Here is a 13,532-nt window from a genome sequence, read left to right on the forward strand (position 1 = left end):
TGAACATCTAATGTGATGATACTATATTTAATTTGTAATTCAAATCATCTAATCATTAAGCTTGTTGAAATGTACTTTATTTTGATGACATCAAACTTGAATCGAATATAATTGAAACTTTTTTTTACAAAATAAACCGACACTTTAGGATTAAAAAAAAACTATTATCTTTCTCTTGATTTAATCTTCTCTCCTCTTCTGAAAGTACTAACTCATGCCTGGGGTACAGTTCCATCAGTACCAGTCTGGTGAGTGGCCATAATTAATTTGTGAGTCCAGAGAATAATTATTTAATTCAGGGCCACCAATGATCATGTTGTCACCCTGATATCTAATCTCACTTTCCAGCAGGGATTATTGGATAGTGATCAGAGGTCACAAACCTGGTTCATGTTTTTTTTCATACGTCTCCAGCTCGGGTGCACTAAAGCCAATTGTAACATTAATTTTACTGACTTGGAGATCAGATAATTCAGCACAAACCAGGGATGGTTTACTACATTGGTAGTCAACCTGCCGTGTATAAGGAACCCAATCCGTAAGCTGTGAATTCAAGAAAAGACCAGCAACAATTGGTGGGGCGAGGTTTTTATAGAATGGGTTGATATCTACCATATGACTGACAGGAGAGTCATTTAAAATATTTTTAAATGATCCGAGTAAGGACCTTCCTTCAGAATCGAGGCCCAACAGAATATTCCTGTGAGATATTCTGTGTGCAACGCACTCATTTAATCACAATGGTTTATAAATTAATCATTTAGAGATTAAATATATTGTGTTCCTAACACAGATGAGACTGCACATAGGGAGGTTAAAGTAACAGTGACCTCAGTCTTTAAGACACTCTAGAGTGAGGAACAGGCCTTAGGAGCTGGGATCCCTTGGGACTTCAGGGGATGCACTCCCTGGTGGCGGAACATGGAGCAAGCTTTACAGATACACAACATCATTCCCCCACAAAGTCAGAGTGAAAACTATTTACAAGGTGAGGCGGTAGGGAGCCTTTTTTCCCCTGGTGGACCGCCTCGTTACAAATGTCTGTTCTGGCGTGTTGGCTGTGCCCTCGCTGGGCTGGCGTGTTGTTGGCCCTGCAGGGCTGCTGGGTGAGCCTGGCCTTGCTGGGCTGTTGGGTGTGATGGGTTCAATTTCATGGTCCAGGGTGGTGTCGTTGATCCTTTGGGTGTGTGTTGTGGGTTGTTCAGGGCAGTCTGAACCGCAGCCTCGTTTGGTCCAGGTGCTTTCTGCAAATTTGTCCATTGTCTAGTTTGACTACAAACACCCTACTCCCTTCTTTAGCTATTACCGTGCCCGCAATTCACTTGGGACCATGTCCATAGTTTAGCACATACACAGGGTCATTCAGATCAATTTCCCGTGACACAGTGGCGCGACCATCGTTTACATTTTGTTGCTGCCGCTTGCTCTCTACCTGATCCTGCAGGTTGGGGTGAACCAGCGAGAGTCTGATTTTAAGTGTCTTTTTCATGAGTAGCTCAGCTGGGGGCACCCCTGTGAGCGAGTGGGGTCTCGTGCGGTAGCTGAGCAGTACTCGGGACAGGCGGGTTTGGAGTGAGCCTTCTGTGACTCGTTTAAGGCTCGGTTTGTTTGATTGTACTGCCTGCTCTGCCCGCCCATTAGAGGCTGGTTTAAACGAGGCCGAGGTGACATGTTTGATCCCATTGCGGGTCGTGAATTCTTTAAATTTGGCACTGGTGAAACATGGCCCGTTGTCACTGACCAGTGTGTCAGGCAGGCTGTGGGTGGCAAACATGGCCCTCAGACTTCAATGGTGGCGGTGGCAGTGCTTCCCGACATTATTTCACATTCAATCCATTTTGAAAAAGCATCCACCACCACCAGGAACATTTTACCAAGAAACGGGCCCGCATAGTCGACATGGATCCTCAACCGTGGTCTGGAGGGCCAGGATCACAAACTTAGTGGTGCCTCTCAGGGTGCGTTGCTCAACTGAGCACACACGCAACATTGCCGTATATAGGACTCTAAGTTAGAGTCGATACCGGGCCACCACACGTGGGATCTAGCTATCGCTTTCATCATTACTATGCCAGGGTGTGTGCTGTGGAGATCAGAGATGAACATCTCCCTGCCCCTTTTGGGTAGTACTATGCGGTTACCCCACAACAGGGAGTCTGCCTGAATGGACAGCTTGTCCTTTTGCCACTGGACAGCTTGATTAGCTGTTGCATTTCAACGGGGATGCTGGCCCAGCTCCCATGTAATACACAGTTTTCTTTTTTTTACTAGGGACAGCAGAGAATCTTGGCTGGTCCAAGTCCTGATCTGGGGGGCTGTGACTTGTGATTTATCATTTTCAAACGCTTCCATGACCAACAAGTCTGCGGGCTGCGCCACCATCAACAAGTTTGCAGGCTGCGCCATTTCCACCCCTGTGGTGGGCAATGGTAGCCGACTGAGTTCATCCGCACAGTTCTCGGTGCCTGGCCTGTGGCGGATGGTATAGTTATACGCTGATAGCGCGAGTGCCCACCTTTGTATGCGGGCTGAGGCATTAGTATTTATCCACTTGTTTTCAGCAAACAGGGATATGAGGGGCTTGTGATCGGTTTCCAGCTCAAATTTGAGGCCAAACAGGTACTGATGCATTTTCTTTACCCTGAACACACACGCTAATGCCTCTCTCAATCATGCTGTAGGCCCTCTCGGCCTTAGACAAGCTCCTGGAGGCATAAGCAACAGGTCGCAACTTCCCCGCAATGTTAGCTTGTTGTAATACATACCCGACTCCATAAGACGATGCATCACATGCTAGCACAAGTCTTTTACACAGGTTATACAATACAAGCAGCTTGTTGGAGCATAAAATGTTTCCGGCTTTCTCAAAAGCAATTACTTGTTTTTTTACCCCCCCATACCCACCCAGTTCTCACCTTTACGCAATAACACATGTCGGGGCTCTAAGAGGGTGCTTAACCCCGGAAGGAGGTTACCAAAATAGTTGAGGGGTCCCAGGAATGACCGCAGTTCCATGACGTTATGGGGCCTAGGCGCGTTCCTGATAGCCTCTGTCTTGGCGTCTGTGGGCCGAATGCCGTCCGCTGCGATCTTTCTCCCCAAAAACTCCACTTCTGTTGCCAAGAAGACGCATTTCGACCTCTTCAGCCGCAGCCCTACGCGATCCAGTCGCTAGAGGAACTCCTCCAGGTTTTGTAGGTGCTCGACAGTGTGCCGACCCGTGACCAATATGTTGTCCTGAAAGACCACCGTGTGTGGTACCGACTTGAGTAGGCTCTCCGTGTTTCTCTGGAAGATCGCTGCAGCCGACCAAATTCCAAACAGGCATCTGTTGTAGATGAACAGTCCCTTGTGCGTGTTGATGCAGGTGAGGCCCGTCGAAGACTCCTCCAGCTCCTGAGTCATGTAGGCTGAAATCAGGTCGAGCTTGGCGAATGTCTTGCCTCCTGCCAGCGCCGCAAATAGTTCGTCTGCCTTAGATAGCGGGTATTGGTCCTGTAGTGAGAAACTATTAATAGTTAATTTATAAATCGCCGCAAATCCTGACCGTGCCATCACTTTTGAGTACTGGAACAATAGGACTGGCCCACTCGCTGAAGTCCAGTGGGGAGATGATGCCACCGCGTTGCAGCCTGTCCAGCTCGATTTCCACTCTCTCCCTCATCATGAGGTACCACTCGCGCTGTGGTGAATGGGTCGTGCCTCTGAGACCAAGTGGATCTGCACCTTCGCCCCAGAAAAGTTTCCAATGTCTGGCTCAAAAAGGGAAGGAAATTTGTTAAGAACCTGGGTACATGAGGCCTCATCGACATGTGATAGCGCTCAGATGTCATCCCAGTTCCAGCGGATTTTGCCCAGCCAGCTTCTTCCAAGCAGTGTGGGGCCATCGCCCGGGACAATCCAGAGTGGCAGTTCGTGCACAGTGCCCTCGTAGGTGATTTTGTCCATGGCGCTGCCCAGGACAGTGATGAGCTCTTTGGTGTACGTTCTCAGTTTCGTGTGGATGGGGCTCAGGGCTGGTCTCGTTACTTGTTGCACCACAGTCTCTCAAATATCTTTTTACTCATGATGGATTGGCTATTGCCAGTGTCCAGTTCCATGGCTACGGGTAAGCCATTAAATTTTATATTTAGCATTATAGGTGGACATTTCGTCGAAAATGTGTGCACCTCGTGTACTTCAGCATCTGCCTCCTCTCTGAGGCTCGAAATTGCTTTGATCCACCAATCTTCCTCTGTCACGTGGTGGTTAGCAGGTTTTGCAGAGCTTGCAGCTCGTCTGCAAGCTCGTTGGACATGTCCCATTGTTCCACAGCTCTTGCAAACATACCCTTTGAAGTGGCATAGATAGGCTGAATGGAAGCCTCCACAACGCCAACAAGGTGTGAATTGTCTTGCATTCATCCTTTGTTGCGGACTCAGTCATCTGGGTCACCTGAGGCCTGCTGGCATTTGCAGTTCTGCCCTGTACATTTCTGCTCGCAAACACAGTTCCAGTTAATTTGTGAACATTGCTAGCACTTGTGTGCTGAGAGATTTGTTTGGTGTTATCACTGGTGGACATAAACACCTGTGCTATCGCAATGGCCTTACTGAGGGTCGGTGTCCCTACAGTCAGAAGTTTTCGTAGGATGGTCTCGTGGCCAATGCCCAGTACAAAAAAGTCTGAGCATCTGCTCCAGGTAGCCATCAAACTCCCATTGTCCTGCAAGTTGCCTTAGCTCGGTGACATAGCTCACCACTTCCTGACCTGAACTGATACCTCACTATTCGCACGCTCTCCCTCAGGTTAAGATGCTCCCAAACCAGTGTACACAGCTCTTCATATGACTTATCTGTGGGTTTCACCAGAGCCAGAAGATTCTTCATGAGGCTGTAGGTCGGTGCCCCACAGACCATGAGGAAGACTGCTCTCCTTTTTGCCGCGCTTCCTTCTCTGTCCAGCTCGTTGGCTACAAAGTACTGGTTTAGCCGTTCGTCATAGGCTTCCTCGTCCTCACCCTCCGAGAACTTCTCCAGGATGCCCACAATTTGCTGCATCTTTGCGTTGGATTCGTATACTCATCGCCAGTTATTGTGTTCCTAACACAGATGAGACTGCACACGGAGGTTAAAGTAACAGTGACCTCAGTCTTTAAGACACTAGAGTGAGGAACAGGCCTTAGGGGCCGGCTTATATACAGTTCTCCCAAGGGATGCTGGGATCCCGTGACTTCAGGGGATGCACTCTCTGGTGGCGGAACATGGGAGTGCATGCTTTACAGATACACAACAAAATACATCAAATGAAAAACGCTACCTTCATAGATTATAAACAAACTTTAGGAAGAGTGATTCTGTTTATTTTGTCACATCCCTTGATTGAACGTTTTATTTTTGAAATTCACTTAATTATTACAAATCTTGCATCTGTCTGCACTTCTTGACAGCTTTCTCCATTATAAATTCCTATGTCCACCTTTATAATGGAAATGCAGTGCATAAACCACCCCACTTGAAGTCACTGCATGTCACCACTGATGGGAGGGTGCAGTTTTTGTGCAACATGTTTACATAGGTAGTTTCTATTATAAATGTGGACATCGAATCATAGAATCTTACAGCACAGAAGGAGGCCATCCAGTTAATCCCGCTCCTTTGTTCTTTCCCCATAGCCCTGCATTTTTTTTTCCTTTTCAAGTATATATGCAATTCCTTTTGGAAGGTTACTACTGTTTTGACCACCCTGTCAGGTAGTACATTGCAACCTGCTGCGTGAAATAAATTCTCATCTCCCCTTTGGTCCTTTTGCCAATTACCTTAAAGTGTATAACAGATATAAAACGAGGAGAGAATGTATGTTTTGTTTTTAAAGTTTGACAGATTCTATCTTCCCCTCCCCCTTTCAGTCCTCCTTAAGAATGTTCTTTTCGAACATTTGCCAGTTCTGACAAACATTAACTATTTTTCTCTCCACAGATGCTGCCTGACCCGCTGAGATTTCCAGCATTTTGTGTTTTTATTTCAGATTCCAGCATCCGCAATGGTTTGCTTTTGTGTTCTATGTGTTTTGGTTCAATTATCCCCCACCCTCTAAACCCACTTCACTTAAAGATTCTTTTGGACTTGACTCAACTAGTATTGGCAAATAATGGTTGCAATATTTACATTATTCCCATTCATTTTCTAATAATGCTAGTGAATCTTTAATATGGATTTCTGTTAAATATTCACAAAAATTAAGTTGTGTGTGTATAGAAAGTGTAAAAATGGCCTGTGCTCCAAACATTTTCACCATTTTATAAAGCTCTATAGAAAATACAGGCAAGGAGGTTCAGGAACAATCTTCTTGGTGCTAAAATAAGCCCAGAGCATGTCGGTTATACAGAAGTACAAATATCAGCGAATATGTTAGTATATTAGGGAGATTAGAGACAGTATCTTGAAAAAATACATTTATCTTATTGTATGACATTCAAAAATCAACAGAATTTTAAAGATCGTAAGATAAGTATATTGATGTGCTTTACAGAATCTAATCATGGAGTATTCTTTTATTTTTGCTTATTTAGTGTAGTTTAGCCTTAATTTAACCACTTCCACTAGCCTTTAGATTGTTCAAGGTCATGTATTGTTACAAACGGTAGTCTATTGTCTATGTCTCCGAGACACGTACCAGTCACGGAAATATGGGGTCAGGCTGCAGGGGGAGTGGGAATGTACAGCTGCAGCTCGCTAAGCTGGCGTGATTCCAAAGCGGTGGTCTTAGATGATGAACTGGAACAGTTCCTTCTCTTTTCATTGTTTTAGCCCATACTCTGTGGAATAAACAGGAACTTCACACAGCTCACACAACATTCCAGTGACTCATCTTTTAAAGGGGTACCTTCTAAAAAAATACCACAAACAATATAAATGTCTTTGCTTTAGAATCACTTTATCAACTGTAGTACTGTCAAATCTGATATTGACGAGACATCTCTTAAAGATGTCTGTTTTAACAGATACTGTAGTTAATCAGATCTGCTTGTGTCCTCCAGTGACACACTCAAAATTGCGCTGTTAATGACAAGTCAATGCCTTTGAATTAATTTGCAAGTGTTAGTGGAATCATATCGACATAAAATAACAACTTAATCTGTTTTTACTGATGAACTGGATTGCTTACTTTAGTATTAATGACTTCAGGGGGGGGGGGGGGGGGGGAGAATTGCCCACCACTCCAAACAGGGCAGATAAATTGAATAAGATGATTATTCGCCACCCAAATCTTTGGGGCGGCAAATGGAAGGATTTTGGCCTCTTAAACTTTTTCAAATTGTTCGGGCGACTGTGGGGCAGAAGTGCGTCGGGAGCAGGGCGGAAGGCAGGCGGTGTCATCAGCGCGCGCCGATGACTTAAGCGCGATGCGGACGTGCCGTGACCCACAGCAACATCCCACCTCTTCAGTTAAAGGGGAGGGCCGCTGCAAGCTCTGCAGCCACTTTAGTGGTGCCCACTGGGCCACCAGAGAGGGCTTTGGCCGGGCCAGCGGTCCAGCACCCAAGAGGGGGTGCCGGGCTGCCTGTTGGCGGCCCGGCCGAACCTGTGGCCACCATTGTCGGGCCGACTTGAGCCGGCAGACATTGAAAATAAAAATGGCGGTCGCAGCGGAGCGCCCACACCGCCAGCCACTGGCAGCTTCCTGCAGTCAGGGGCACTGACAGGTGGCCGCTCTGCGGGGCAATTTCCCTCACAGGGCGGAAAGGGGACGGCGGGTGCTCGACGGGACGGGCAAACAGGGGCGGTGGGGTGGAAAAACAGTTTGATGCCCCCATACGGGGGCAATTTCTGATGGGTCGGCCCATCCGCCTGCCCCCGGTCGGAAAGGCTTTGCTGCCCCGTTGTAATGAACCTTAAAAAGAGGGGGGCAATTTCAGCCCCCATGTTTTTAGTAAATAAGCAAAGCAACATATCTTATGTTACTATTTTCAATGTAGAGAATTTTTTCATAGTTGCTTAATATTTCACACATTTAAAAAAAAAATCACAATTGTAATAATTGTCTACAATATTTCAGGACTTTTTTAAATTTTAGAATTTTATGAAAAATATAGCCCTATGATATAAAGAAACATTATGGAATTTGATTTTTTTTAAAATCCATTACTTAAGGCTAGCTGCAAAATTAGAGCTGCCATTTTTCCATTGCTTAGTGAGCAGAGATCTAACATGACAGCGCTTAGTTTGGTGCTTAACACATTTTCTATAGAATATTTTAAAGAATAGTTTGAAAAGTGACCGAGTGTGCGGTGAGGAAAAAGGTTGAATTGTGCAGGCTGAGAAGAACTCACTGGGTGTTGCTAAATCAGATTTAGCGAATTAGGAATTGGGTATGGGCAAGTAGTTTTAAATTGTCTCAAAACCCAAGAATTTTTTCTAAATTATCAGGGTATGTTTTCGTAAGCAATTCAACACGAAAGCCATTACGGAGCTTCCTCCTGGAATATGCCTTTAAGATAATGTAGAAATGGAAGTTGGCTGTTGGGATCAAGGGATCAGTCACGTTTTACAAATACAGGTTGAAACTCCTTTATCTGGGACTTCCTTATCCGGCACTGTTATATATGCAGACTATAGATATACTCTCTGTGTAGTCACTGTATAGTTGAAGATTGAGACTGGTTACCTGATGTACTATCAATAAGGTTTACACTGTGTATATATTATGCTGGCACCACTAGAGGGTGCAACTGGTGGAGATCGGGGTTTCCTGCCCCTGTGTCAGAGGCTGTCCACCAGGAGGGCACTGTGGTGGGAGACCGGAGGGTCACTTGCATAGGTGTGCAGGGCCCAGTATAAAAGGCTGCTCACCATGCTTGTGCCTCACTCTGGAGTTACGAATAAAGGACCAAGGTCACTACAGTTTGAGTACAACACATTGACTTGTGAAATCATTCACAAGTGCATTACAGACATAACTGGCGACGAGAATACTGACTTTCATGCGCTTATGGGATGCCTTCACGGAAAGGCTCAAGCAATAATTCGTGGCAAACGATCTGGCAGGGGAGACAGACAAATTAGCGGAGAAGCGCAAGGCTATACTGCTGATCAGTTGTGGGCCCGAGATTTACCGCCTCGTCAGGGACTTGCTGGCACCCATGAAGACCAAGGATAAGACATATGATGAGCTGACTGAACTAATTCACGACCAACTAAAACCAAAACAGAGCATCCTCACGGCCAGGCACAGATACTACACTCACTGCAGACCTGAGGGCCAGGAGATTGCACAATATGCTGACGATCTCAGGAGATTTGTGGCACCGTGTGATTTCTGCACGCACCTCAACGAAGCACTGAGAAACATCTTCATTATGGGAATTAGCCACGAGGGCCTCCTTCACAAGCTGACAGCAGTGTCAACCTGCAGAAGGCCATCAGCATCAGTCAGGCATTCATGACCTTGACCTGCAGCACCAAGCAAATTATTCATCCTGTGGACGCAAACCCAGCAAGTACTGTACACAGAATGGTGCCTTTCACAGGCAAGACTATAGAATGTTGTTCTGCCCAGGGCTGAGAGCACAGACCTCAGGGTTCCAGAACTCAGAATCCACGAGGGGTGCTAATGGAGTAGCACCATGCTGGCGTAGGAGGAAACCATAGGGCTCACCAGTGTCGGTTTGCTGAGTACGTATGCAAAGCCTGTAACACGAAGGGCCACCTCCGGCATATGTGTAAAAGAAATACGACTCACCGAATAGCAGAGGAGCCGGTCGATGACTTTGATGATTTGGCCAGAGAGGCAGCTCAGCTCCAAGAAGAAGTGTATGGAATGTATCCCTGCACCACTGCTTGTCCTCCAGTGAAGATGGAAGTCGAGACCAATGGCGTTCCAGTCTTCATGGAAGTGGATACAGGAGCGAGCCAGTCAGTGATGAGCCAGGATGCCTTCGAGAGGCTATGGAACGAAAAACGACCCAAGCTGGTTCCAGTACAGGAAAAGTTGCACACCTACATCAAAGAGCTGATCCCAGTCCTTAGTAGCATGGATGAAAGTGTAATCCATAATGGCGCGGTGCACAAGTTACCTCTGGATTCTTGCAGCTGATGGTCCAATGCTACTCGGAAGAAGGTGGATGGGGAAGATCCAGTGGAAATGGGAAGACCTTTTCACTCCAGCAATCGATGTCCCCCGTGCTTAGAGGCAGAGCAAAACCTCACCTTCGGTTGGGTCAGGCACCAGAGAACAGACCAGCGCAGCATCTGAGGCACAGACCATCCATCACAACTGCGTGGCAATGATCCGACCGGAATGACCTAAAAGTACCTTCCCGGCTCCTGTAGAAGGACTCCTGGGGAGGAAGATCAAATTTACAGGCTCTCCAGCTTTTGTGGCAGAATCGCAGGAGAGAAGGATCAAGGCAGTCGACCTCGAGGACAGAGGCAAGATGGCATCCCTGCTGCAGCGAGGTGCAGCGTGGCTGAAAAAAAAAGATAGCCGCAGCCATATCACGAGGTGCAACACTGAGGGACCAACACCTGATGTCCAACAAAGGATTTGATTGGGGTAAAGCCTGCAGGGTTCTCTTAAAGGAGACCTGCAACCAACTGAACTTAGAGACATTGTATGCATGGCAATCAATGTAACGAACCGATTAAGATTGTGAACAAAATGTTGTTGCGAGATGTCGGTACCAGTCCTAATATAAAGAACAAAATATTTTTGAGATGTTGGGAATAGAGTATCCCCAAAAGTAGCAAGCGAGTGAATTCAGGAGGGTAAAGTTGCTGATCCTGATGCCCTGCCCCAGGTGTCCCCACTAGTTATTAGGTCAGCGACCTCGGGAGGGTGAAGGTACTGATCCTGATACCCTGCCCCAGGTCTATCCCATGCTGCCGGCACCCGATGGCACTATTCGCCATGGACCTGGAAACGAAAACGGCACCAATACGCAGTCGGCCGCCGTCGCCCCACCACCTGGGTGGAGACGGCGCAGCCCCCAGACCCAGTCACTACCTCGGCCATGCCCGGGAGCGAAAGGTCAGAACCAACGAGTTCCCCAAATGGGACCTGGAACAGCCAAGTTCCCAACACCGTTAGAGAGCAGGCAAAAAATTCTGCAACCCTCAAAGGAGGACAGGGAGGCCACACACATCTGTGGCTCTGCCCACCATTAGACAAGAGCGAAGGCCCAGAGTCCTGGCTAGGTGAGCAACCCAAGCCCACCCCAGTAGCAGGGGAAGGAGCGCCGCTATCAGACGACTAGGACTCCGCTCTGGAACCTGCGTCCTCACATACCTGCATTGCTACCTCAGTACTTACCATGACTGAACCATGAATGCAATCTACCCAATCCTGACGCATGACCACAAAACGTAATGAATGTAAGTCACAATACAAACTGTAACTTCCTTTCTTTGTAATTGCACTGTGTCTGATCCTGTTTGTTAATGTAACGGGCCTGCTGCATGATCTCACTGTGGCGGCGGGGGGGGGGGGAATGGATGCATGTAGCCATGGACACACACATGGATCACACCCAGAACCCACTGGAACCTCCATTGCATCATCGAACCACCCAAACTGGTAACCACTACCCAACGTTGTGGCAAAAGGTCTAGGGGGTTAACAGGTAGAGAGCCAAACCAAAGCACAGCCACGGTGCAAGGGCTATTGGCACTTAAGTCTGGGAAGAGCTAAGCCAGAGCACATAGTGCAAAGGTAATCGGCACAAAGGACTTGGGGGAGAGTGATGTTATATATGCAGACTATAGATATACTCTCTGTGTAGTCACTGTATAGTTGCAGAAGATGGAGACTGGTTACTTGATGTACGATCAATAAGGTTTACACTGTGTATATACTATGCTGGCACTACCAGAGGGTGAAACTGATGGAGACCAAGATTTCCTGCCCCTGTGGCAGAGGCTGTCCAGCAGAGGGCACTGCGGTGGGAGACCTGAGGGTCACTTGCATAGGTGTGCAGGGCCCAGTATAAAAGGCTGCTCACCATGCTTGTGCCTCACTCTGGAGTTACGAATAAAGGACCAAGATCACTACAGTTTGAGTATAACATATTGCCTCGTGGAGTCATTCATAAGTGCATTACAGACATAACAGGCATCACCCCTCTTCCAGCACCATTCCCGGCCATCGGGTGATGTATGCGCAGAACTCCGACATGAACAAATTGAAATCCTTCCTCGCAATCCACATCCCCCCCCACCCCCCACCGATCTCTCGGCCGCATTCCCAGCCCAGATATCCTCTTGCTCAATACCTGTGCCATCCAATTTCACGTGACCATCCCTCATCCGGCAAAATCCCTTATCCGGCACAGGCCAGGTCCAAAGGATGCCGGATAAGAGGGGTTCAGCCTATACTGACTTTGGCTTCATCTGGTTTGAGTTTTTTTTTAAAATTCACTATTTTTATCCTGTATTTGTTCTTTTTTTTAAAAAAAAACCTCCAGTACATGTAGCTCCTTTGATCAAGAGAATAGCTGACCTATTTATGGGCCTCTGCCATAGTCTCTCAAGCTAGTATGTAAATGATGCTGATTTCATAACTATTTGAAAGAATCAGGAAGTTCAGCGGGAGCGAGGACTCCTGTACAGGCCCTGCACTAGAGTGGTTCACTAGTACTGTTGTCTGAAATTGTCCACACTGTGTTCCTCATCTTATCCCAATCATCAGGGAGACAGAGGGAAGCAGCAAAATGGCAGATGGGGCAATAAAATGCACCACTACCTCCCTTTTGCTTCTGGACTGGTGAGTCCAATGCTCTTGCAAGTGGCTGCCCCTACCCTTCCAGGGCAATTGAAAACACCCACCCCATTCCCTTTGATCTTCAAATTCCAACTGAATACCAGAAAGGACAGGACCAATAAAATTCATATATTATATTTGCTTCTGAAATTATTGGTAATCCGACCTCTTAGTGGTTAAAGTGGAATTTTTTGTGAGGAGATATTCTTCTTTTAACTCTGGAAAATACTTTGTAACCTTTTGATGAATATCTTTTTGACTGCTTCTCTGTTCTGTACACAAGAATTAGGAGTAGTAGGCCAAAAAGGCCCTTCGAGCCTGCTCCGCCATTCAATATGATGGCTGTTCTTCAACCTCAACTCCACTTTCCCGCCTGATCCCTGGAAAACCCTAGAGTTCAAAAATCTATATCTCAGCCGTGAATATGTTGAACAATTCAGCATTCAGAGCCCTTTGGGAAAAATAATTCAAATATTCACAAACCCCCCCCACATCCCCAAGTAAAGAAATTTCTCTGAATCTCAATCTGAAATGATAGACCCCTTATTCTGAGACTGTGACCCCCCCCCAGTTCTGGACTCTCCAGCCAGACGAAACAACTTCTCAGCATCTACCCTGTCAATTCTCCTCAGAAACTTATATATTTCAATGAGATTACCTCTCATTCTTCTACACGCCAGAGAGTGTAGGCCCAATCTGCTCAATCTTTCCTCATTAGGGCAATCCTCTCATCCCAGGGATAAGAACATAAGAATTAGGAACAGGAGTAGGCCATCTAGCCCCTCGAGCCTGCTCCG

This window comes from Pristiophorus japonicus, chromosome 8, assembly GCF_044704955.1.
Source record: "Pristiophorus japonicus isolate sPriJap1 chromosome 8, sPriJap1.hap1, whole genome shotgun sequence".
Classification (NCBI taxonomy): Eukaryota; Metazoa; Chordata; class Chondrichthyes; family Pristiophoridae; genus Pristiophorus; species Pristiophorus japonicus.